The 26,367-nt window shown below is 37.8% G+C and overlaps 1 long non-coding RNA gene across 3 annotated transcripts in view; it reads left to right on the top strand.

Annotated features, from left to right (window-relative positions):
* Positions 1-25,444, top strand: part of LOC127505198 (uncharacterized) — a 31,601-nt gene extending 6,157 nt beyond the window's left edge. The window contains exons 3-4 of one of the 3 annotated variants that reach the window (XR_007927636.1): positions 1-420; positions 25,182-25,444. The exon at positions 1-420 is cut by the window's left edge and continues 1,170 nt beyond it. This is a non-coding gene — a long non-coding RNA (uncharacterized LOC127505198). Of the gene's footprint in view, positions 1,672-25,181 lie in introns of those variants that run through there. The other 2 variants (XR_007927635.1, XR_007927634.1) reach the window with 2 other exon arrangements.
* Positions 25,445-26,367: the final 923 nt, after the last annotated feature.

The following is a 26,367-nucleotide window of genomic DNA, read 5'->3' as shown; positions in this document are numbered from 1 at the left end:
CTTCCATCAGAAAAACATACATTAGTAAGAATCTTTATCTTGTCATATATAATTTTGTTGTTGTTGTTTAATAAGAGGTCTAAAGCATATTACATTCAGAATTGAAATGTAAGTTAAATTCATTACATTTCAATGTAGAAAATGTACAAAATAATCACAATTTCTACTTTTTTGGAAACTTCAAAAAAAAAAAAAAAAACATGCAAGAAACTTGGTGAAGGGCTTTTAATCGAGTTGGTAACTGAATTCAAATTTAGCTTCATTTTCAAATCAATTTTTGAACCCCATCTGCTTTCCCAGACATCTAATCTTGAATTTATTTCCACCCAGATTTATGACATGAATACATCAGGAAGGGTTGGAACACCAGCAATAACCAAACATCCACTTCTTTAACTAACCAAATTTATAGACCACAAGGTTAGTCTCACTTCTTTCTTCCTCCTAACTCAGAGTTTCGTTTTTTTTTTTTCTTTTATTTTGCAACCTATACTTTGAAATTGGCCTGAAAATGAAAGTGAAAACAGTTGAGTTTATTATTATGAGTGCAGAAGTTATTTGAACTTTGGTAAGAATAAATTCAGATATTTTGGTGTTCCCATGTCTTTTTTCCTCGTATGGAGTCATATGTGAGCATGATGCTCATTAGGTTTTTGCATCATTCAGAATCGAATTGAGAATTTATTTTGAAATCCAGTTTGATTTTGAACTTTTGAATTTGAAATTGAAATTTAATTTAACTCATGTTTAAATTCTAATTTAGTATCCTGTGTAGCTGAACAAAATAGATACAATTAATTGCTGTCTTAAGATGTTTTTCTTGTTTATCTTGTTTCTCTCGAAAATACATCCCATTATGTTTTTATCATTATGATTATTACTATTATTTTTGACATTTACTCATGTGTGCTGAATCAGGCATATGCTTACGAATTAAACATTGTCACTCTCTCTGTCACCGTATCTTTCTCTTCATCTCTCGTCCCATCATGTCATTAGATCATGCAGATAAAAGGGTTTTTTTTTAGAAAAGATTTCTAATAAAATACTCACAGACACACTCTACACAAATCCACCCTTAATTCTACTGATCTTAATCACCATCCCATGATTTATTGAGCAGAGGTGCAAGCCAGGACAAGATCCAAAGATTCCCTAATAATGTTGTCTATGAGAGTCCTGTAAGTGTGTAGGTTTGCTATATACTCTATTCAATAAACTGAGTAGTTGTGTAGTCAAGCTTCTACACTCTTAAAAAATAAAATTTCTTCTATGGCATCACTGCAAAAAAACAAAAAAACTTTTGGAACCTTTATTTTTAAGAGTGCACCGAGCGACAGACGAATTTGAGCAACCTTAACTGAACAAATGACCATTAACATAACAAAAGTTCCTCACTTTTGTAGTGAATGATTGTGATGTTGGGCAGCAGAACATGGCTGTGAAATCTATTTCAATCCCAAACCTACAAATAACAAGGTCAGGAATATCAGATCAAGATAGTGCCCAAGAGATGTGAGTTCCATATAGGGTGAATTCAGAGTGGGAAACATTTTGCCATAGAGATGACTTGGAAAAAAGTGTCCCAATCAACCTGAATTCACCCTATTCGTTTTCTCAGCAGCTTATATAAAAATAACTATAATAACTACAGATGAACCTACCACTAAACACTAAATTTGGCCATTCATTTACACCAGTTTTTTCCAACCTAGGGGTCGCTAAAGATTTATGAGAAAGATTTAACTCACTCTAGTTTGAGGGTTAGGTATGAAACGGTTACCAGTTTGATGATAAACCATGATGCAATTTCAAAATCTTTAGTATTACAGTTTAATATTTTAATCATCATTAAAACTCACGGTAAATTAATCTAAAAAAGTAAGCAACAGTCTCAAGCAAATGCAGCATGCAGCATAGGTTTAGTTTTGTTTGAAACAATGGCGTAAAGAAGTGAGAGGTTTTACAACCTTTAGAACAGAGTGCTGAGGTAAATTATATGAATTAAAGTATGAATGAATTCTTTGACTGTATCTCTGAAGGGAACTGACTGCCTTAAGAAAAGTTTTGATGGCATTTTCTTTTCATCTTCTTTGTGTGCAGCGCTGCTTTGTCTACAGAGGTTACCAGGGAAACAGCTCTATTTCTGCTGTTTCATAAGCGCCACCTACTGACAGAGTGTGGATTTACATTTCCACTCAGTCTGTGCTTTTTGTTAGTGAAACTCATTTGAAACTTATCATCACATTTTTATGCAACTGTTGTAAATTTTAACCAGTTAATGGAAAGTAGTCTAATGTGCATTCTAAAAATCTAAACAATTCGGATAATAAGGTCTAAAATTAATTACTGAGCTGATAAAATACCTATAATCATTTTGACTCATGTTTCTTAAAAATGGTTTAAAGGCTGGAATATTGGGTTCGTTAAGGATTTTGAATGTTAAAATAAGGGTCTCGTGGGGGAAAAAAAGAGTTTAGAACCACTGATTAACACGACAATGATTTTGGGGTCCTGAAAACACAAACTTTTGAAAATGGGTTTCAAAGTGCACGTTTTTGAAAATGATACCATTATCGTCTCCGTGTAAACTACAAAAACACAAATTTGTGAAAATGGTGATGTCATGCGCAAGCATATGCCTATTATGTATTTAGTTATAGGTGCGTAGTGTTTATTTACAAACATCGCCAACTACTGGCCTAGGATGAATAATACAGCGTTATTAGTTGTTTTCGTGGATCCGTGTGAACGGGAATCGTTTTGGCAATGTTGTCATCTGTACATGAAAAACACTGAGGAAAAAGTACATCGTTTTTAGTACATCGTTGTCGTGTAAAGGTACCCTAATTGTCCAGAATACAGAACAAACACCTGACATTATTAAACATAATTTATGAATTGTTTTTCCATTTGAGGATGTCCCAAAAGTCAGGTTGTCCCTAAAATATAGCTAAGTAAGGGTGCTTTGACACTTATTCAATTGCTTGGTCCGAACCAGAATTTGATTGCTCCCTCCTCCTCCTACCCCTGCTAGATTCTGTTCACCCTCTAGTTTTATATATATATATATATATAATTATTATTATTATTATTATTATTATTATTATTATTTAAAATTGTAATAATATTTCCCTTTGTGCCCCCTCAATTGAAATCACGACTGCATACTACAATTTTGTTGTTGATCAAAGTTCTCAGAAAGTCAAAGCTTCCTCTTAACATGTAAAAATACACAAAGTGGAACTGCATGTTTCCAGAAAACATTTTTTTTTTTTTTTTTTTTCTGAGAGTTCACTGATAATTGCTTGAAACTGGTGTAAGTGAACAGTGCAGTGATAGGTCTTGCCACATAACAAGCTCTTTAATAACAATTCACATTTCCCCATCTTCAGTTTCTATGATGGGATTAAGTTTAAACCCTGCTTGTACAAGAAATGCCTTCAGAGAAGAACATTTTCTCGAATAATAAAATCATGCAGAACACTCCAGTTACGTCATGTACATTAAAGACTCGTTTTACGAGAAGCTACTTTATGAGCAGATACTTTTATGAGCACAAACTGAGTGGCATCAAAATCTATAATGCTGGATAAAAGTTGACCAGCATCAGAAAACATTTGGATATTTACCTACAATTTAACTTCATTGCTTTCTAAAAGAAAAAGAAAAAAGAAAAAGAAAAAAATACCAGGATGAAGATGCTCTCTATCTTCCTGTTTCTTTTCCACTCCTGATGAGGGTCTTACAATTCATGTAAGACCCTCAGGGCAACATTTAAAATACCATAGACTGAACTCATCCTATGTGCCTCTGAAAATGGTTTGAGGCAGGAAAGAAAGAAAGAAAGAAAGAAAGAAAGAAAGAAAGAAAGAAAGAAAGAAAGAAAGAAAGAAAGAAAGAAAGAAAGAAAAAAAACATCCATGAATAAATGTGTAAATGAAGACTTCAGGAGAAAGGTGAATGTCAGAAAGCTTATGTCATGTTCGCCCACTAATCAGACCCCACAGACCATAAACACAGATCTCCCATGATTCTGTTCCTGCGGCCCATGACGTGTTTTCATTCACCACCCCGGAGATAATAGAATGAAGGAATGGGATGATGAGGAGGGAATGAAAGGAGGAAGCAGGCCGGGGAAGATGGATAGATCATAGGTTTAGCCTTTCTTTAACGTTCTCCTTCTCCATATTTCTACGTGGCCAGCCTAGAGCTATTTCTGAAAAAGTAACATATCAAAACTTAACAGCATTTTCTTTTTTTGAATACTGCTGAGTTCAATATTATTTCATTTTGAACCTTTCTCTTTTTTTTCCTTCCTCTGTTCTGTGCTGCTCACTCCAGGGCAGCTACTCCACACACACACACGTTGGCTTTCATGTTTTATGGGGACTTTTCATAGACATAATGATTTTTATACTGTATAAACTATATATTTTATCATCTAACCCTAACCCTACCCCTACCCCTAAACCTACCCATAACAGAAAACTTTTTGCATTTTTACATTTTCAAAACACTTAACTTAGAATGATTTGTAAGCTGTTTTCCTCATGGTGACCAAAAAATGTCGCCAAAAGGACAATGATGTCAGATATTGCCATCTTTGTGGGACATTTGGTCCCCATAACCTAGGCTATACCTGAACCACACACACCACTTTCACTGAAAGGCAATCCAGCTCACTTCCTGTGAGCCAGGAAGAACAATGGTACGTAAGATGCACTCTCTTTCTCTCTGAGTGGGAGATAAGATGTCTATCCGACAGCTTCAGCATACGGGTGTCCCCCCACATCCGGAACAGATTGGAGCATAATTGGCCCAAACAGGATGTAGCAAACACCACAAGCTGGTTTAGCTCACACTAGATTATAATCCTTCCTATTACTATCATATAAGCTGTTGATTAATCTATCAAACTGTAAACTCTACACATACACAAACGCTGAGGAGAATCTTAAATTGAACCTTTTTGTAACTTTGAGAAGCGACAGAGTTAAGAATGACAGTTGAAAATTTCAGTACATTAGCGTAGGCTATATATATACATATACCGGAATATAGCTTATATACTTAATGGCTAATGTAGTCAATGTCATTATTGCAAAATAAACTGACAGGGTGATTAGAACCCCAACGTGATGCGATTATGACTGACTTGATTGACTGGCTGTACATTATCCTGCTTATTACATGGCTACTTACCAAATAAATAATTGAATGAAATGTGAAATATTTATTTGAATTTCTTTATAATGTGAGAAGAACGAGAGTGCGGAGTGATATGAGAGATGCCACTCCAGCCACTCAAAAACAATCATAAGTCATTGAAAATGCATGTGACCACATTACATTTGTATAAATGCTAATGTTATGGGGCCGGTTGCACCAACTGTGTGCAAGTTACAACTTAGCCTTGTTGTGACATAAAGGGCCACCAAATTACCACTGAGGCACAACTAGATATTTTTGCAATGCACAATTAAACTTGAAATATTACTCTACAATTTAAACTAAATATTTACGGAAGCCTCGAACCAGGAGTATTGCATCATTGCATATTGCATTGCATCAATAAGCTCATGTAATTAGAATGAGCCTTAACAAGATAAAGTGCAATTCACAGCATTTCCATAACTTCTGCTCAAAAAATTTGAAGGCTGCTATTGGATCACTGAAGGTAAACATCATATTACTATATGCGACTACACATTACATAGCATTTACGATTGACTAGCTACATTCTGCATTAAGAACTAATGGTGAAACCAAATTAAGTATAGAGTTGGTTGCAAACTCGTTATTAGATATTAGGCTTCTAGCGCGGACTTTACATTCCAATGTAAGTAAGAACTTACGACTGGTGCAACCCAACCTTGATCTGTGTTTGGGTTTGGTTTCAGGTTCACGTTTTCTTGTCTTTTATTTTGAAATTTGTCATAGGCATGTTTCTTGATCATGTCATGTGATTCCCTGTGATCGTGTCATTTGGTTCCTTAGTACATGTGTCTTGTTTTTATTGGTTCCTTTGTTTTATGTGTTGTTCTCACTGGTTCTTGCTTCATTAGTTCTGTCTGTTCATTAGTTGTTTTTGTCATGTAATGTAGACACATGCATTTTCTGTAAAGCTGCACTGAAACGATATGTATTGTGAAAAGCGCTATACAAACAGATGTTTGTTATCCCCATAGTCTTTTGTTTGCCATGTTACTTTTTCAAATATTAAAGTAAGTCGCTGTTCCATGTTTCCACGTCTGTTTATCATCAAGTCAAATTCTTGTTCATGGTTTGTTTCATGTTTTGGATTGTGTTTTTAGTTTATGTTTAATATTTTTAGATTTTCACTGAAAATAAACTGTACTTGGATTCGCTACGTTATCGTCTTCGTCTGCTCTGTGTCAGCTTGGTAACAGAATACTCAACCCGCAAGCATGAACTCAGCAGTTGCCCTCCTTCGACTACACAAGGGGAATCGGCATATCGAGGAATATGTGGAGGAGTTTTGTGGACCTTGTAATCTGGTGGAATGAGGCAGTGCTAAAAGGTATATTCCACAATAGATTAAATTATTTTATGCCCAAGCGTAATGTGGCGGGAACTATCGCAGAATATTTGGATTATACTTTGTTATTGAATGGCTCATCTAGTCATGAGCACTCAAGATTCCCCTGAAGATTTTCCTAAATTTCAGCAAATGCTTTGTCCAACACTGAACTTACGAGACATGGCCATTGTGGTCCCAAGTCCAGTAGTCTCAGCACTTCCAAGTCCGGTGGTCCTAAGTCCAATGGTCTCAGAGCTTTCAAGTCCAGTTGTCCCAAGTCCAGTAGTCTCAGAACTTCCAAGCCTAGTGGTCCCAAGTCCGGTGGTCTCAGCGCTTTCAAGTCCAGTTGTCCCAAGTCCAGTATTCTCAGAGCTTCCAAGTCCGGTGGTCCCAAGTCCTGTAGTCCCAGTGGTCTCAGCGCATCCATGTTCAGTGGTATCAGCACTTCCAAATCCAGTGGTATTAGTGCTTCCAACACTGGTGGTCTCAGCACTTCCAAGACCGGTGGTCTCAGTGCTTCCAAGTACGGTGGTCTCAGCACTTCCAAGTCCAGTGGTCTCAGCGCTTCCTAGTCTGGTGGTCTTAGCACTTCCAAGTCCAGTGGTCTCAGCGCTTCCTAGTCCGGTGGTCTCAGCACTTTCAAGTCCGGTGGTCCCAGAGGTCCCAAGTCCAAGTACGGTGGTCATCACACTGTCTACGCACTTCCCCAGAGGCGGCAACATCCACCACAGTACCTCCTGAGGCAGTGTTGTCCATCACAGCTCACTCTGAGCCATCTGCTTGTCATGTCACGGCCACGGAGGTGGTCCATGAACTTTTTGTGCTCCAAGCCATGGACAAATCTGTCAATAATTCCAAACAGATACAAATTTCATTTAGTGTTTTTTTGTTGTTGTTGTTGTTGTTTTTTCAGTTTGTGAGGAGAATGAAAGTGCTGTTTTTGAAGAGTGTACATGTGTGAATATGAACCCTAACATAAAAGGGATTCCGCGATTCCATCCAACATCTAGAAATAAAGCAATGAATAAAGCCTTAACTACTATGTATTTACATTTAAATTAATCATTTGATACAATGCACTTATTGTGTACATATATGTTTTCTTATATTTTACTTATATTTTAAAAATACCTGCATGTAATTACATCTGTACACAGTACACAGTAGTTAAGGCCACCTATAATAAAGTGGGACCACATCATTAACTACAGTTGTATATTGCTGAACCCAACATATTCCGAACATGGGACCCAATACAACTGAGTGCAGTTCGGGACAAGTTTAGCCGGGTGTAGGAGAGAAGATACTGATGTGTGTGCGGGAAAACAGAAGAAAGAAATTACTTGTGGGTCTCCCTCAAAATTTAAATAAAATGGTTGCACTTTATTTTACCCTTACGTGTTCTTACAGTATACTTACCTAAGAAAGTACTGGTTAATATAAGGTAACTACATGGGTTTTTATCAGTTTTTATCAGTTCTGTATATAAGATAACTGGCTGCAACAGCAATTGATTATTTAAAAGATATCCAAACATTTTGTTTGAGACTTTTAGTAGCGTGTAAATGAGAAATTCACATAAAAAAGCAATCTCTGCTTGGTCACTTTACATGTAATTCAGGTGGTATGGCTGGTTCTTGGCCAGAATTAGCTGCAATGTGGACCAGACTTTATGCTGATAGTCAAAAATCTGGCTACATGAGACTAGCAAGCACAGACTCTCCTAGAATTCCAGTATCACTTCTATATCAACAGCACTTTGTGTGCTGGATTTAGGAATTAGACACTTGGTGTACAGGAGAGCTCGGGGTCAAATGAGGACAGAGAATTAGAGCTTGACCTGTCTGTTCTGTTTATCTGTCTTTCTCTAGCTCATTCTATTCAGTAAAAGAGAGCAGCAAGCATGCGGATAGCTACTTCACAAACACAGAGACAGGGCCCCGAGGCGTGCAAAAGTTCTCCCGCCGTCTCGCTCGCCCACCCCTCAGCAGATGGCTTAAATTACAGCAGAAGCTGTAACGAGATTCCTGCACGATTAATACACACAGCAGTTTGGGATTTCAATACGAGGGATTGGAGCTAATGCGATTATCAAGAGAGGAGCAGGGGGAGAGGAGACAATGAAAAACAGGTTTGGAGGAGAGATGAACACAGGCGAATGGGGTGAGAGGAAGAAACACTCGCGTGTTCCAAGCATCATGTCATCTTTCGTTACCGAGAGCTGTTATTAGCCATTTGTTATTGTTTTGCCAGCTGTCCCAAATGCCAGCGGCTGTGCACCAGATACACAAGTAAGGTCTGGACTCTTTGGGAGTTGCGGACATTGATCGTACCCACATTTCTCTCTGTAAGTGAGCGTATGGATGCGTTATTTGCTCGGCCTACTGTGTGAACTTGAAGTGACAGTCATTAAGTGTAATTGGAGAAGAGTTCTCCAGAGAGAACTATTAAAACTGGTTAGCTTGATGACTTCAGGGCTTGAAGTCTTTGCCAACAGGAAGTACATCCCTACTGATATTCACTTTAAACGTCAGTGGATGGCAACAGTCGCAGTCAAGGAGGTCTATATAACACCTGAAGAAAACTGGCAGTTAGCTTTCCCATTTATCTCAATTTGCTACACGATCTGCATGCTGCCAGTCGTGTAGCAAGATGGGTGCTCAGTTGCCACAAAAGAAAAAGAAATTAGTATTTTTATTCAGCAGGGATGCATTAAATTGATCAAAAGTGCTACACGAGACAGAATTAGGCAGAATGTTTTCGTGAGAAGTTCAAAAGAGTATATAAATGAGACCCATAAATGAGACCCATATATGTATATGTATATGTATATGTGTATATGTATATGTATATGTATATATATATATATATATATATATATGTATATGTATATATATATATATATATATATATATATAGAATCTGCGTACAAACGTTTACACAAACAAATATGAAGTTTGTACACAGATTTCATGCACAAATTCGTGTGCACACATGCTTAGAGAATGAGACCCAATTCTATTTAAATATACGTATGCTGTTCTTTTGAACTTCTTTTGAAAAAAATCACGGTTTCCACAAAAATATTAAGCAATACATTCACCACTGATAATCAGAAATGTTTCTTGAGCATCAAATCAGCATATCAGAGTGATTTCTGAAGGATTTTGTGACACTGAAGACTGGAGTTATGATGCTGGAAATTCAGCTTTGATCACAGGAATAAATTACATTTTAAAATATATTTCAATAGAAACATTTCTATTTAAAACATGCTGATCTTCAAACTTTCAAAGAATAGAACTATTCTAAGAATCCTGAAAAACGAAGTTTTGCTATTAAATTTGCTATTAAACTTGTTTAGAAAAAAAATATCAGAATACATTTTACAGCATAACAACAGCAACAAAAACAACAACAATAATTATAATACTAATTTTATTTTGTGTCTTCGATGTCTCCTGCTTGACCACCACAGCTCATAATTTGTGGAGGATGTGTGTAAATGATTTATTTATTTAATTAATTAATTAATTAATTTAATTTCATCTGTACCGCTGTTCTTTTTTTTAAGGGTATTTCTATTATTAATTTGATTTAATGCAATATGAGTGCATTAAATATAGGTCTGTAATGTACAATGACTTCTCTTTTTAGGATCGTAATCAATCACTTACCCTATCACTGACTGTCCTGTGCATTTTAAACTAATTTCTCAAGTTTTACTTGCAAATGCCACTTAATTTGTGGCTGGAGGTGATAGATATGGAAACTGTCCAAGCTCTCTAAGAAATATCAAAGGTCAACTGCTTGAAAGGAACAATAAAATTTGAGATTCATTGTATTTAGTGCTAAAAAGATGAATTTAAAGTCTTGACTCAAACATGTGACTGTGACTCAGCAAGTGTGTATGTTTGAGAGAGAGAGAACATTTGCATAGCAGAGGCCCCATTGGGTCATTGTGCCTTCTTCCTGTTTATATGAGCATGTCTTGGGGTCAAAGCCAAAAGTGACCAAAGGTAACAAAGGAACAAGAAAGAAAAAGGCAACAGAAGAGGAGAAAAATGAGAACACATTTGTCTTTTCTGTGCAGAGATGTTTTCCAGAGCCCATACACATAAACAAACACTTTTCACATGTGCTGAAAGAGAGTTTGTCAGTGTTTCCGTATATCTTTCTAGTGCTACAAATCAGGGAAAGAGACAGAGAAGCTTCTTCCTTCTTTCTCCATTCCTCTCTTTCTCTCGTGATCCTCAGAAGAGCATTTGGAGAACACCACTGGCGGGTCCTGCTGGGCTTTAACCAACAACATCTATTTGATCAAGTCTAGGCACGATTGCTCCGACAGCTCCCTGTGCTTGAGGTCCCTGCCGGCAAATGACTTTTTAATGTAACTGACAATAGATGTTGTAGTTGTACAGAGAAAGATAAGTAGACAGAGCAAGAGAAAAAGGAGAGGCAGAGGCCAAGAGCGCTTGTCTGGAGTTAAAGCAAAGAGTTATTGAGAGGGCAGAGATATAGATCACAGTAAACACACTTTTAGAGCCACATGCTGCCAGAAACAAGCACTTTAGTGGGAACATACAAACACAGAGAAACACTCATCCATGTTGAAAGACCCCATATGCTGGCCACATACAAACACTCAGATAGACAATTTGATAAAACATGAAGAAGTGAAGAAAGACGGAGATATGTATGTTTTAATGGATTACCAACACCAGGAGAAATGAGTACTGAATTAGGAATACCAAAACACTTTCCCCAGTCCCATCAGACTTTGTGTGAGGAAAAGACCAACATTATTCACTGTAAATCTTACTTTTCACCTCAGCTCTCAACACCTGTGCCATTCTGTAGGGGTGACAGCTTTCACGGGACAGCTTTCCTGATTTGGTGGGAGGTTAACTGCCTACCTGACCCTCAAGCTTTGACCTTTGGGGACCTCTGAGCTGTCAGGTGCAAAGAATTGACCCAGGGAAAGTTGATGAGGGTGGGAAACTTAATTTATTCACTTTCTCTATTTCTGCCTGTGACTACAGTACACAGTTACTGCAAGTGTATGCATAGCAAGTGATAAATAATCATGATTTCAGTGTTCTATTTCAGTAGAAGTCAAATCATATCCACATGATCTTTTAAAATGTACCTATACAAAGTTCTGTCATGAAACTCTAGATGGTGCAGGCTCATGGGTCCTTAACTCGGTGTGATCAGTTTTGGCTGGTCCTTGGAGCATACAATTCTTCCAATAATAATTCTTTCCATTATAATTAGACAACACTTTTTATTCATATCAGATACACATTGTGTTAAGTAACTTTAAAGTTTACTCTATTCTTCTCCCAGTTCACCAGCTCACTTACTTTCATGTATTTCGGGAGAAGTGGATGAATTCACGTGTTGTAAATCCAACAGATCCGTGGCGCAAACTAACATGGCAGCGTACATCGCGAGTATAGCTCAAATAACGCGATCATTATAAAGGTGTTTAAACAACAAAACACATCCAATTGCACATATTAGACAATTGGAATATCAGATATTTCATGCTATAGTTATCAAATTTGTAAATATTTTGAATAAAAAAGAAAAATGAAATAAAAGCAGATCATCAGACGTATATATATATATATATAGCCATGACTTATTCACGAAGCAGCACTAGCCTCGAGTGCCTTATTGCTTTTATATAATGGATACCACACAATACAAATATTGAAGCCAAAAATATTTATCAATGCAACTTTCATGAAGTAAACTTTCACTAAAAACCTTCCTTCCACCGGAAAAAAAAGTCCCTGACCGTGAACAGCAACAGATGTTACATTATTACGCCATTAGATGGCGGCAAAGACTGTCTTTATGAGTGTGTCCGTCAGTAGCGAATACTTTTACATTGAAAAGACTGAATTGTTGTGAACATGGAACAAAATGCAACTGACAAATGCTTTGACTAGCACTGTCAGTTACGGGAAAACCTCTTAACTGTTAAAAGGACAAGATAATGCATCGGACATTTAAACAGATTTTTTATTACGAACATAGGACTGACCTGAAGGAAAATTCTAAATCTGAATGCAGGTAATAAACTTGCTCACTCGATCTCTTTCACACAATACTCTTTTACATAATACAGTAAGCTTCAATGAACAATATCAATTGAGAACAAAGAGTTTACGTTGCTAAGAGTGGTTGCTAAGGGTGTTGTGCAGTGATACACAGAATCGTTGGGTGAAGCAGTCATAGCTGTGTTTTATCGTGAATAAAACACATCTATTGACCAATCAGAATCAAGGAGAGAAACTAACCATTTTATAAAAAAAAATCTATTACCGCCATAGAGGACTGTGACTGCAACTCATCATCATTTCAACTACTTTTGGTACCACTTTTGACATTTTCACAATAAATAAATTATTGTGATTATGCTTGTTTGTCTGTTATTCTTTTATTTATAACAGTATAGTTTTAAGAAATGATTATTATGTGTAGGTTTAGGGGTAGGTGTAGGTTTAGTGGCTCAAAATATCGTTTTAATGTTATATTTTTACTAAAATTGTAATTTTCCTACACATTTCTGTTCATTATGTTTTATTCTTTTAACATTCTGTATAAAATGGGTATATGTTTAGGTTCAGGTTGGGGTTTAGGGATCTTACATTTATCTACAAAACGATAAAAGGGAAATTATACATATATCTTTATGACATGATTCGTAAATGTTTTACATTTTTTTTTGCTGAAAAAAAAAAACAAGTATTTTTACATTTTAGTGCTATAAATATGCCAATATTGTAAGTTTCATCACCGTTCTAAATGTACAGAAATGTACGTTTTGTGTTTTTGAAAGTTGCGTATTATTACCTATGCATTAACAATGAGACAGGCTGCTGTAGCAGTGAAGCGTGCTTTCATAAACCCTCCACCTTCCCCAGCTCCATCTGTCTAAATCTGCTACGGGTAATTCTTGTATGCTATTTTGTTCAGCAGCAGCAGCATGTCTTACTTGCTCACAGCAGCGTTTTGTGTGTGTATTGGCAGTAGCAAGTCTCGTACTTGCTCTGCAGCAGCAGCAGTACCAATTACCAACACCAGCAGTAGGATAACATATCTATTCCACCAAGACCAAACATATTAAAATTGTCATATCCATTACCATGCCAAACACTCTGAGAGTTGTCATGACATAAATATTATGTTGATTTTATTTTATTGTGTCCTTGCATGACAGTGTGATACGGTATTAATTGACAACATGTACTTACTATAGGTTAATTTGTTATTACTACAGTAAATACGTGTAACAAGGAAACATTAAAATAAAGTCAACAAAGACTCATTCAAAAAACGTGTCTATATAGACAATTAACTGCAGTTTCCAGCTTAAACACTAGAGGCAGTAAAACATCAACAACTTGTATTCCTTTTCACACAAATTATGATTATCATTTAATAAAGACTTATTTTGTGCAGTTCCCAGCACAATACTATGTTATGACCTCAAAACACTTTTACCACTTTTACTTCGACGTTTGCATCACATAACCAGCTCTATATGCATGTATTTTACTGCTGTAGTAAACTTGCTATAACTTAGAGAACTTGCTCGATAATAACACTGCACTAGTGATGTGGATCGCTCGGGTACGAGTCCTGTGAAATACAAGTCGCGATAAAAGAGCTCAAAGACTCAAAGCTCAAAACAAGCCAAATTGGCGTGGTTGCTTTAGCAAATGCGTTTTTATCTTATGTTTGCTTTTGTTAACACTATTGGTTAGGTTTACGGTAGGGTTTAGTGTAGGTGGTAGATGGTGGTTATTTTCAAAGCAACAGAGCATTTACCTGTTAGTGCCACTCACTGGACATTTCCGAACTGTCGTGAAACGTACAACAACCAACATAATACAAAGTTGCCAGATGCTTTGGATAAAACTGCATCACAAGTGTGGCAAAATTTGCAAGAAGTAGCACAATATCATTTTGCAGAAATGTTGTCACAGGCAGGTTTTTCCAATGAGCCTAGATTATATAACGTGTTACCCCGAAATAGTATCAGCACAAACACATTTCAATATCATTATGGGCCCGTTGTTTTGACTAGTAACTCCAAACCATCGACCCACAGTGGTGAACAGATATGGGAAATGTCTTTATGGTTGGAGAAGTTGGGAATTTTATTTCTCCCCCGGACAATGCAAGCATGCAAAACATACTGTATACTTTCGATACTGTATATTATTCAGAGGTTAAAATAGGAAATGGAATTGCGGCAGCTTCAATTCAAAAAAGGAAGAATAATATATATATATATATATATATATATATATATATATACTTTTTAATCAGAGAATAGCATCAAGTCACTTAAACTCCTGGGATATTGATCTGGTCAGTCGAGTAGCAAAGGGGGTTGTTAATCAGTTTCAGCTGCTTTGGTGTTAATAAAATGAACAACAGGTGCACTAGATGGGCAACAATGAGACGACCCCCCAAAACAGGAATGTTTTTACAGGTGGAGGCCACTGACATTTTTTTCCCTACTCATCTTTTCTACTGTTTTTCACTAGTTTTCCATTTGGCTTGGGTCAGTGTCACTACTGGTAGCATGAGGCGACACCTGGACCCTACAGAGGTTACACAGGAAGTCCAACTCCTCCAGGATGGCACATCAATACAGTACATGCCATTGGCCAAGGTTTGCTGTGTCTCCCAGCACAGTCTCAAGAGCATGGAGAAGATTCCAGGAGACAAGCAGCTACTCTAGGAGAGCTGGACAGGGCTGTAAAAAAGGTCCTTAACCCATCAGCAGGACTGTATCTGCTCCTTTGTGCAAGGAGGAACAGGATGTGCACTGCCACAGCCCTACAAAATGACCTCTAGCAGGCCACTGGTATGAATGTCTCTGACCAAACTATCAGAAACAGACTTCATGAGGGTTCATCCTCTAGTAGGCCCTGTGCTCATTGCCCAGCACCGTGGAGCTCGATTGGCATTTGCCATTGAACACCAGAATTGGCAGGTCCGCCACTGGCGCCCTGAGTTTTTCAGATGAGAGCAGGTTCACCCTGAGCACACGTAACAGACGTGAAAGGGTCTAGAGAAGCCGTGGAGAATGTTATGCTGCCTGTAACATCATTCAGTATGACCGGTTTGGTGATGGGTCAGTGATGGTCTGGGGAGGCATATCCATGGAGGGATGTACAGACCTCTACAGGCTAGACAATGGCACCCTGACTGCCATTAGGTATCGGGATGAAATCCTTGGACCCATTGTCAGACCCTACGCTGGCGCAGTGGGTCCTGGGTTCCTCCTAGTGCACGACAATGCCCGGCCTCATGTGGAGAGAGTATGCAGGCAGTTCCTGGAGGATGAAGGAATTGATACCATTGAATGGCCTCCACGCTCGTCTGACCTAAATCCAATAGAACACCTCTGGGACATTATGTTTCGGTCCATCCGAAGTATTGAAGTATTGAAGTATTTGAAGTATTGAAGTATTTCAAGTATTTCCACACCCCTGAGGCTGACATTGTTTCTGCTGCTGCCGCCGGTGTCTCTGTGTGCGGAAAATTCTGTCAGATACGTCACGTGAGGTATCGGACTTGTACAAGTACAAGTACATGAGCTTGGTATCGGCCAGATACCGATACTGGTATTGGTATCGGTGCATCCCTAATAGGAACTATATATTTTGTCTAGTTAGTTTTGTCACAAATACAGTGTGATTGTTGTTTGATCGAGATCTGGCAGCAGCAGCACATTTTTCCTCTTGGGAGAGTGATCCGCTCACAGGTTTTCCAGCGCATGGATTGCCCTATAGGCCAGCAAACCAATGAGAATGCAGGACAATGATGACGATACATAACAACAGAGGGAAGGCGCAAAAGCTACTGTAGATCCGCTTCCCCGGAAGCCTCCATAACTGATAGATTTAAAGAAAATTACCATCATTTGGCAAATAAATAAATTACGGAGAATTTACGGAGCGTTATCCACATTTGATTATGTAGGCTTTGTGGTACACCTCAAACAAGGCAATTTGTAGTAATTTATATTGTTAGTGTTAATCAGCGAGTCCACAAGGCTTATTTATTTATTTATTTATTTATTTATTTAGCGCCTCTCTTAGGCAGGGCTCCATAGCCTCTCTATTCTAGATTCCGTGTTTGTTTGTGTGCGTGGGAGGGGGATTAGAGAGAGTGCTGGACATAGGAAGCACACTCTATGGGTACTTCCTGTTTTCAGAAACAAAAAGAAGAGCAGAAGAGGTGCCAGAGTTTCAGAAGAAAAAAAGAACAACAATATGTACAGTTCCCTTTAGGTTAGAGCTCTTCAGAGCTGTAGTGCCAGACAGATATTTGAATATACCTAGAAGGAAAGGTCTATTTGACTGCAGATAAGACTGTCTGTACTATTATGATGATGACACGATTGCATGTTGTTAAAAAGGTCAGTATTTTGGGTGGAGAAATCTACAACATTACATTCCAGCTAAACTGGGCTCAGACCTCATAAGAACAGTTTTATTGTGGTACACGCACAAAGACACACAAAGTTTGCAAAATTCCCCTAGTGATTAGAATCATCTGGCAGACTGTGCAGATTACAGTAACATATACACACGTATACAAATACATAAACAGAAACTATCAAAATCTTTTTAATTTCAGTAAAAAACTTTGTCTTTATCTACCAAAATATATTAACACAAACAATCTGGCAAAAAAATATTCAAATAAAACTAGACACACATACACACGTGCATGACAAAATTGGTCTGATCTCTTTCCTGTGTCTTCTCATTCACAGTCAATTGAGTTGTGACTCATCGCTTTTCCTTGTCTCGTCTTTTCTTCCCGCTAGAGTGGTCGGATAGGGGCATGATAGTCTGGACGGGGGGGATTTCCACTCAGACGCTAGCATGAAAACACATATGGTGAAGCATTACATGATAAAGAGGTGATGACTCCAGATTTGTCTGCGAATGTGTGCATGTTTTAGCAAAAACAGCAGGCAGTGATAGCAGCTGATCTGCTATGTCCCGTTTTGTGGTGAAGTGTGGACTAGCAGCATCAATAATGATTGTTACAAACTGATTTGCCAAACAGTCATGCCCTGCCTCCATCTGCCATTCCGAAAACAGAGAATTCATGCCTTTGGTTAAGGCAGATGGGTTACGCTTTGTTTTAAGGTGTTTTTGTTACACACTCTCAGAAAAAAAAAAAAAAAAAAAGTGCAAAAAATTGTACCTTTAGGGGTACAACAGTGACTTAAAAGGACATCTTCCCTTTTCATAGGTTTGGAACAACTTGAAGGGGAGTAAATGATGACAGCATTTTCATTTTTGGGTGAACTATCCTTTTAAGGTATTGCTACTCTAAAGTTTTAATAAGCACCTTTTAGGGGTAAAAAGGGTACAAAGACATCCTTTAAGTGTCCAAAGGGTCCACATTTATTCTGAGAGTGCAGTGTAATTTAAATACTGAGTAATATTAATTAAGGATGTGTACTTACTACACTGTAAACCCTAACAATCAAAATAATTAATTGGTTTGAGTAGGGCAAACTCAAATTAAACAAATTATTTCAATCAAATTAACTTTTATGAGTATTTAGAACTTTCTTTTTCTTTTGAATTCACAAAACTGACACATTTTAATTATCTGAATTGTTTCATTGTTTTGAGTTTTATGAACTTGTTTCTTTTAATTTAGACGAACTTAAATTTACCTGAAACTGGGCTAGGATTTCTATTTCCCAGCATGCTTTGCCATGACACTCAAAAGGGAGAATAAATTTAAAAATTTTAATTTAAATTAAGTGCTATATAATGTTTTTTTGCACAAGATGGGGGATTTAGTAGTATTTAATGTTTATGCTAATTTAGAAGAGTTTCTGTTATGTGGGTTTTTAGGGGGGTTACCATCATTGTGATGAGTGGAGCATGGGCTTGGTTTGAGAACAGGTATATCATAAACGTTCTATATTGCCATACTCTTTCAGCAATTGCTATGCTATGCTAATGTTATTAAAGCATTGTTATCAATTAGCATTTGTTGAATTAGGTAGTTATGGCTAGCTAAATTTCCACTATTATTCATATATGTGTGAATTACTCAAAAATTTCAAGATAAGAGCAATTAAAATGTATAAGTATGAAACTGAAATCTGCCAGTTCTGCTGACTTAAACGTTGAATACATAACTAAAAAAAAAATGATGTAACTGATTACCTCAATTTTTTTGAGTTTTATCAACTTATTTGAGTTTACAGTGTAAACACTGTAAAATAAAGTGTTACCAGCAGATGTTGACATGTTAGACCATGCAAGCAAAAGCTGAAGTACTTAGTCTCATTTTATTTCCCTTGATGACCCTTAGAAATGAAGTTACAAAAATGAATGATCGTTTTAAAACCCTCCCCTTGTTTTCCACTGGATTAGTCCCACTTCAAACCCATGCCACTGGTAGAGTCAAGGCTGGTCAAGCTGCTCAAATATATTTCGACAGCACCACAGTGCTTACACTTTTTGAGAAAGCTGGGATAGGAGAATGTATTTTAACTTTGAAAAAACACTTCACCTTTAACCTACTTATGTTTATTTACTGTAAAACTGTGCGGTTAATACTCCCTTGTACTTGCCAAATGTCTGCTTACACACTCATCTCGAGTTGCCTGGTTACTTTCCATACCTTTGAAATCACACCCAAGTGTATGTATGTATATATGCAAGCATTCCTTCAGTCAGCCCCTCTACAGATGTAGTATTACGGGAAAGCCTGCCATGCTAAATGGAATGGAAAGGAGGATGGGAAAGAAATACTGCTTTCCAATTGATCCGGCACTCGTCTGTTGGGGGAGGGTATCACTTCCCTCTAAACTGAGCTGGGGAATGTGAACAGCAATATTACTCATTACACATGATATCCTAAAATGGCTAATTATTGTGACCAATTACCAGGCTAATTTACCAATTATCCATGTGAGCAATCTATTGGCTGAGAAAATCAATAGTCGCTCTCAACTGCAAAAGATAGATGGCTCATGCAGCCTTTCTCTTCTTCTGTCTCTCTTCCCTGTTCTCTCAGGGCCATGAACCAATCAGTGAGCTAAGTGCAACTATGGCAAATAACACTTGGTGCTGTCTAATGGATCTAGAGCCAATTAAAAGGCTGGAGAATGTAATGTGCAGTGTGCCGTCTGGAGAAGAGTCTGGATTTAAAGAAATAGGTCCACTCAAAAATGAAAATTCTACCATTAATTGCACCCTTGTCATTCCAAACCCATATTATGCGGGAAATTTTGTAGTTCGGTGTTGAAAATACCATTAAAATCTTGTTATTATCTATGACTTAAAAATTGGAACAATACAATTTATGTTTTTGAATTACTTAAAATATTATTTTATTTTCGCTTTTGGAAATTGATCTTATATCCTTAATTGGGCTTATAATGTTGCATTTTAGGCTCACTTTGTATGTGCTGTCCACAAATTTAATTTTTGCAAGTCTAAGATGTGTGTGTGGGAATTAATATGTTGTGACTATGTTGTGCGCAACACAAAATTTCACAACATGTTCAAGCCATTATTTAATACATACAAACAATATTACTCTGATTTAACATGAATAGTTGTATTAAGTGCTTTAAGTATGTAATAATTACCTTGTATTTTGATGTCAGATTTAAAACAAGTCAAGTCAAGTCACCTTTATTTATATAGCGCTTTTTACAATGTAGATTGTGTCAAAGCAGCTTTACATTGATAACTGGTACATTGTTTGGCTGCACAGCAGCTCTTAAAGAATAGTGCCAATGCAGGCAGATCAAAGCACTGTTGAATATCAAATGTCAAGTCAAATGTCAAGTGTCCCCAACTAAGCAAGCCAGAGGCAAAACAAAAAAATATGGAGCATTAAGTTTGGTTACTATACACAGTAACCAACAGGGCTTTTCACACTTGAAGTAATTAACCTTGGGTCATTCTAAACCCCAGGTAAACGGAATCCTGGGTTAACTTGCTTCACGTTTCACACTGCTTATAATTTACCCAGGGTTAACAATTAATCCTGGGTATTCATAAACTGAATTGGAGCACCAAAAATATTCTCGTCGCTTTATAATATTAATATTGAACCACTGTACTCACATGAACTGATTTAAATATGTTTTTAGTACCTTTATGGATCTTGAGAGAGGAAATGTCATTGCTCCCTATGTAGGCCTCACGGAGCCATCGGATTTAAACAAAAATATCTTAATTTGTGTTCCGAAGATCAACAAAGGTCTTACGGGTGTAAAACGGCACAAGGGTGAGTAATTAATGACAGAATTTTCATTTTTGGGTGAACTAACCCTTTAAGAATGTACAATGTGAAACAGCATGTCAAATCATGATTCGGATCGCGTGTCAAACCGCCAAACTGCTGAAATCACGTGACTTTGGCAGATTCAACACGCTGATTCATTATGCTCCAAAGCTTCCTGAAGCAGGGTTTTGAAATCGGCCATCACTAAATAATTCGTTATTTTGGTTTTTTTTGGCACACCAAAAATATTCTCGTCGCTTTATAATATTAATATTGAACCACTGTACTCACATGAACTGATTTAAATATGTTTTTAGTACCTTTATGGATCTTGAGAGAGGAAATGTCATTGCTCCCTATGTAGGCCTCACGGAGCCATCGGATTTAAACCAAAATATCTCAATTTGCGTTCCGAAGATTAACGAAGGTCTTACGGGTCTGGAACAGCATGAGCGTGAGTAATAAATGACAGAATTTTCATTTTTGGGTGAACTAACCCTTTAAACCCTGGGTTAACACTCTTATTTGCACATTTGCGATGTCAGTGTCATTGATTTGATAAACCCAGCACGCAACCTGTTTACATAGGCTAGCTCTAGCATTGCGCATCCTCATATTTCCGACTGTACTATCAAGTTTACTGAATGGACATATCGGACTATAAAGGTAAGAACGAAACAGTCTCTTCTTCACTCAAATTGTTGCGTTTTCTGTCAGCATTTGACATTTTTCCTCTCAAAAGCTGAATTTACTGTTTATATACAATGCACAGCATTTCCATGACTGAAATATAAGTACGCGATTGGTTGTCTGTTGCTGTGTCTAGCTGTAACATTCTAACACTGCATCGTTTCACACTGTACAAGTTTGGCACCGCAATGCGGAGCAGGGTTTCATAACCCCAGGTAAAAAGCGGTGCTTACCCCACTTCTAAATTACAAGACTGAAACGTTCTTTTACCCGGGGTTAAAAGCAGTGTTTAGAACAACAATAACCCGGAGTTAAGCGAAGTGTGAAAAGCCCTAATAACATTTTGCAATCAATGACATTAGTGACAGTGAATTTTGAATCTGAATGTGAATGTGCACGACATGTTTCAAGTGGTGGATTTTCAGTGAATAACTGCTTAAAGGTTCTGTCTGTTCCATTTACAAAACACTTCATATGACTTCAGTACACTGGGAATATAATACACAAGTTAAATGGACTATGCTAAGATTCTTAAAAATTTCTCATTTTATGTTCCACAGAACAACAACAGCATAGAGGTTTGGAACAACATACAGTTGAATACATAATAACAGAATTTACCTTTTAAGTTCAGTTTGGTGAAGGTTGTCCATTCATCCATTTTCCAAACCACTTGTCCTATAGAACCATGGAGGTCCTGAAGCCCATCCCAGCGTCTCGGAATGTAGACAGGGAAACACCAAACACTTCGGACATACTGTATGGCCAGTCCATCAGGTGATGGATGTGTTTATATGAAAATGTACAAGGATCAAGAATCCTGGCTAAAGGAGGCACTTATTTGTTGATTAAAGTGTATCATAGTAAACCACCATCTGTTATCAACTATCAGTGGTGAACTCCCAGGACTATCAGCAAAGCTGACAATGTGGGCAAATGTTTATTGCACCTCATCTGCCTTGAAAGATTTAAGCAAAGCAAATAGAACACAGTACCCCTTTTAAGGCCACTGTTTAGGTCTTCTTTGGAGTAGATCCTGGTGTTGAATGACTATGCTACCTGATACCCATCAGCTCTGGGTGGGTATCCCTAAAGAGGGTCTGACAGGCACTTGATTTGTATCTTGTCTTATGATTAACTGAAACATCTGAACACCTTTTGTCTATAACCAATATGGACTTTGTTGAGAGGTTCAATAAAGGTATGCCATGAAGAATGGCAGCCGGTGTGACTGGGGCTTCATGATCCCACACATATTTCTTCGAAAATCAACCATTTCTGGAGCCTTATTGATGTTGTAAAGAACAAGTAAGCAATAACAGCCTTCACCACATTTAGGCATGATGTCAGACAGAATCTACTTAAAGTCCAGTGAATTTACAACCTTCCTGTACAACCATGTGAGTCCCACTCCTTTAACAAATTCAAAGTTTTTCCTTGTTTACAGGACCAATCAAACGCAGAATTTTGCGTATAAGAACACCAGTTTGGTTAGCAGTGGTCCTGGAGGTTCCGATGCATTCTGTGGAGTAAATTTAAACATGGTAAAATGTTAAATGAACTAAGAAAGTGCTACACTCTTATTAGTTGAAAGCATTATACAATTAGCTCAAATATTTAATAAACAAGCACGCAAAAGATGGAGGATGTGTGGAACTTAGTGAATGATGTGTGTTCCAATTCTGCAGTTTTCTGTGGAATTCTCCATGTACAGATTCTGTGCATATTGGTGGCCAGCCAACAGAAGGTGGAACAGCTGTATCACACCACCTGATAAAAAAAAGTGGGTCAAACTTGCTCTGCAGCAGAGACCCCTGCAAAGATAGACTTTGGGGAGCAGCTCTCCCTGATCCAAGGCAGCAACTAGAACATCTAATGAACCACTTATCTGATGTCTTTTCAGATGTCAGTTTGCCTTGTGGACCGGTACATAGACCAAGTTTGGATTCAACCCTCTAGTTCTCTGATGACTTCAGGTCAAGTTGAATGAGGTCTCTAGCTTTCACACATAGCCCATGCTCCGAGTTGGTGGTCTAACTAAAGCATTGTTCATTTTAACCCTATACCAAAGGTTACGGGCATATACCCATGTCAAGTCTTGTGAGGTTTCTGCACCCCAAAGTTTCTCTAAAGCAATTCTATTTGCCTTAATTAGGCTTTATGTTGGATGTAAGTATTTTATCCTGAAGCCATCAGGAGGTTTCTTTCATGTAGCAGCCCAGTCTGTTCACACTCTAAGTGGGTCCAGTTTAGCGAGCTTCCCTCAGGGACCGGACCACATTCCACACCACATTAAAATTTCAACTTAAAGCACATGTCAAGTCTCTTATAATAACCTCAGTCAATGAAAACACATTTAACAACGAGTGACATGTCTTCTGATGTTTGTGAAGATAACGGTATGCTTGGTTTCGCAAACAGATTTCATCAAAGAAATATAGTGCTCTTGTCATCTTCTAAACCTCATAGTTCTCCATGACGGAGTACTCACATTGAACATGTTGAGCACATCATGCAGCTGTGTTATGTTAGTATTCTAGGGAGCTCCATTGTGTATGGTAACACTTTATGACCCAGTATGCACAGTCATTAGCTGCTTTTCCATTGTCAGGCCACTGTGAGCCAGGGCTTTCAACGGGCTGGGCTGGGCTAATAGACTCGGACCTGTAGCACCGAGCCCAAAACCACGCTGTTTCCACCATTCGGGCTAGAAGCTCAGTATGTTTATATCACATTTAGAAAGAATAATCATTTCTACAAATTTTCCACCAAAAATATGGCCTGAGCAGCTCTATCCTATCCCGAAAAACTGGAGTTGCTTTATTTTATGACATATGTGGAGCTAAATATGGATATCAGACAGTCCGGTATAAAGAGACGAGAGGTACTGACAGATTAATTTTAATACACGATTGTGATAGCCTCTATGATTTGTCTGATTTCTTGAAGCGTCGTATTTACCATGTTTACTATGGTAATGGTTAGTGCACATAGTCTTTTGCATCACATATAAATATTTCTGCCTTATACGGTGATCAGAATCCACATCGGATCTCAAACAGAAGTTATTTCAAACACTCACTGCTGTCTGAAAGTGAGTTTTAAAATGATTTTAAAAGTCTTTAAAGCTGATGTTAGATGATATATGAAATAATCCGCGGCGCTGCCATCTCCAGACTCTGCCTTTGTTCATAACCACTCCTCAAGCCTGAGCTGGCCCGCTTTTGACCAAGATATTCAACGGGCCAAAAAAACCCTGGCCGTTGGCCCCAAGGAAGCCTCGACGAGCCCCAGAAGTGATAGTGGAAACACGACTGGTTCTGACTGGCCCTGGCACACACTAGTAAGCCTGCTTTAGGCCCGACAGTGGAAACGCAGCTAATATTATTTTCAAAGCATTATGGACTATCACACTGGATATATTTACTGCAAGTTTATCTGTGTACTTTTTTAATAAATACTCATCGCTTTACTTAACACCAACCAATCATGGCTTTAGAATAGGCCTATAAGTTATAGGTTTTGAACAATGTACAACAGTACAGCTGACTGTAAGAAGACATATTGTATAAAATAGTATATATTGTGTTACAGTTTATGGCACACACTCACACTGTTCTTGAATCTTCGACAGAGTGGAAAGGCGAAGGTTTCATGGTGGGTGAAGTCACATGTTTACTGAAGAGCAATCGACGGCTATCGTGAATTTGGTTTTGGCCAATGATGCTATAACAATTCGCGAATTACGCAATCATATCCTTAATGATGACACAATTTTTGCTAACACAAATGTTGTTAGCCCCTCAACAATACATCATGTCCTCCAGAAAAATCAACTGAGAATGAAACAACTGTACAGGGTCCCATTTGAAAGGAACTGTGACAGAGTCAAGAACCTTTGACATGACTTTCTGGATGTATGTATACAACACTTTCTCCAATATATCAGACTTCCACCTAAGTCAGGCTATTAGGTTGTGCATATACTGATCTACATATTCTTCTGTCTTTTACAGAGAATTTTGGAGATGGATGCCCATGCCATCGTCCATGAATACATTTATGTGGATGAGGTGGGCTTCAATCTCAATAAAATCAGAAGAAGGGGGAGAAATGTCATTGGTCATTGTCAATGTCCCTGGACAACATGGTGGAAACATTACAATGTGTGCTGCGAAACATGCCTAACTTGGCCATTATAACACTGATCACATCATATGTTTTCTGGATGCTGTTCATGATATGCTTGTTCAAGGTCTGCAGAATGAAGACCTTATCCCCATTTTTCTGTCTCCATATTCACCATTTCTAAACCCTATTGTGGATTTTTTCTCAACATGGCGTTGAGTGTATGATTGTTGTCCCTATGTCAACATAACACTTCTCCATGCAATGGAGGAGGCATGTGGAGACATTGACACTGCCTCCATTCAAGGTTGGATGCGCCATACAAGGAGGTTCTTTCCATGGTGTCTGGCAAGAGAGAACATAGCATGTGACATGGATGAAGTATTGTGGCCAGACCCAGCCCGGAGAAGAGATGGAGTCTAGATAAAACCAACCATCTTTGTTTTTGTGAATTGTGGGGACATTCCATAGGCGTAATGGGTTTTATACTGTACAAACCGTATTTTCTATCCCCCTACACTACCCCTAACCCTAAACCTACCCATCACAGAAAACTGTGCACATTTTTACTTTCTCAAAAAAACTCATTCTGTATGATTTATAAGCATTTCGAAAAATGGGGACACGGGGTAATGTCCTCATAAGTCACCCTCTCCTTGTAATACCTATGTCATATCCATGTCATTATACAA

The sequence above is a fragment of the Ctenopharyngodon idella genome, chromosome 22, assembly GCF_019924925.1.
Source record: "Ctenopharyngodon idella isolate HZGC_01 chromosome 22, HZGC01, whole genome shotgun sequence".
In the NCBI taxonomy this organism is placed as follows: domain Eukaryota; kingdom Metazoa; phylum Chordata; class Actinopteri; order Cypriniformes; family Xenocyprididae; genus Ctenopharyngodon; species Ctenopharyngodon idella.
Note: the sequence above shows the minus strand (reverse complement) of the source record. Positions and strands in the feature narration are given on the sequence as shown.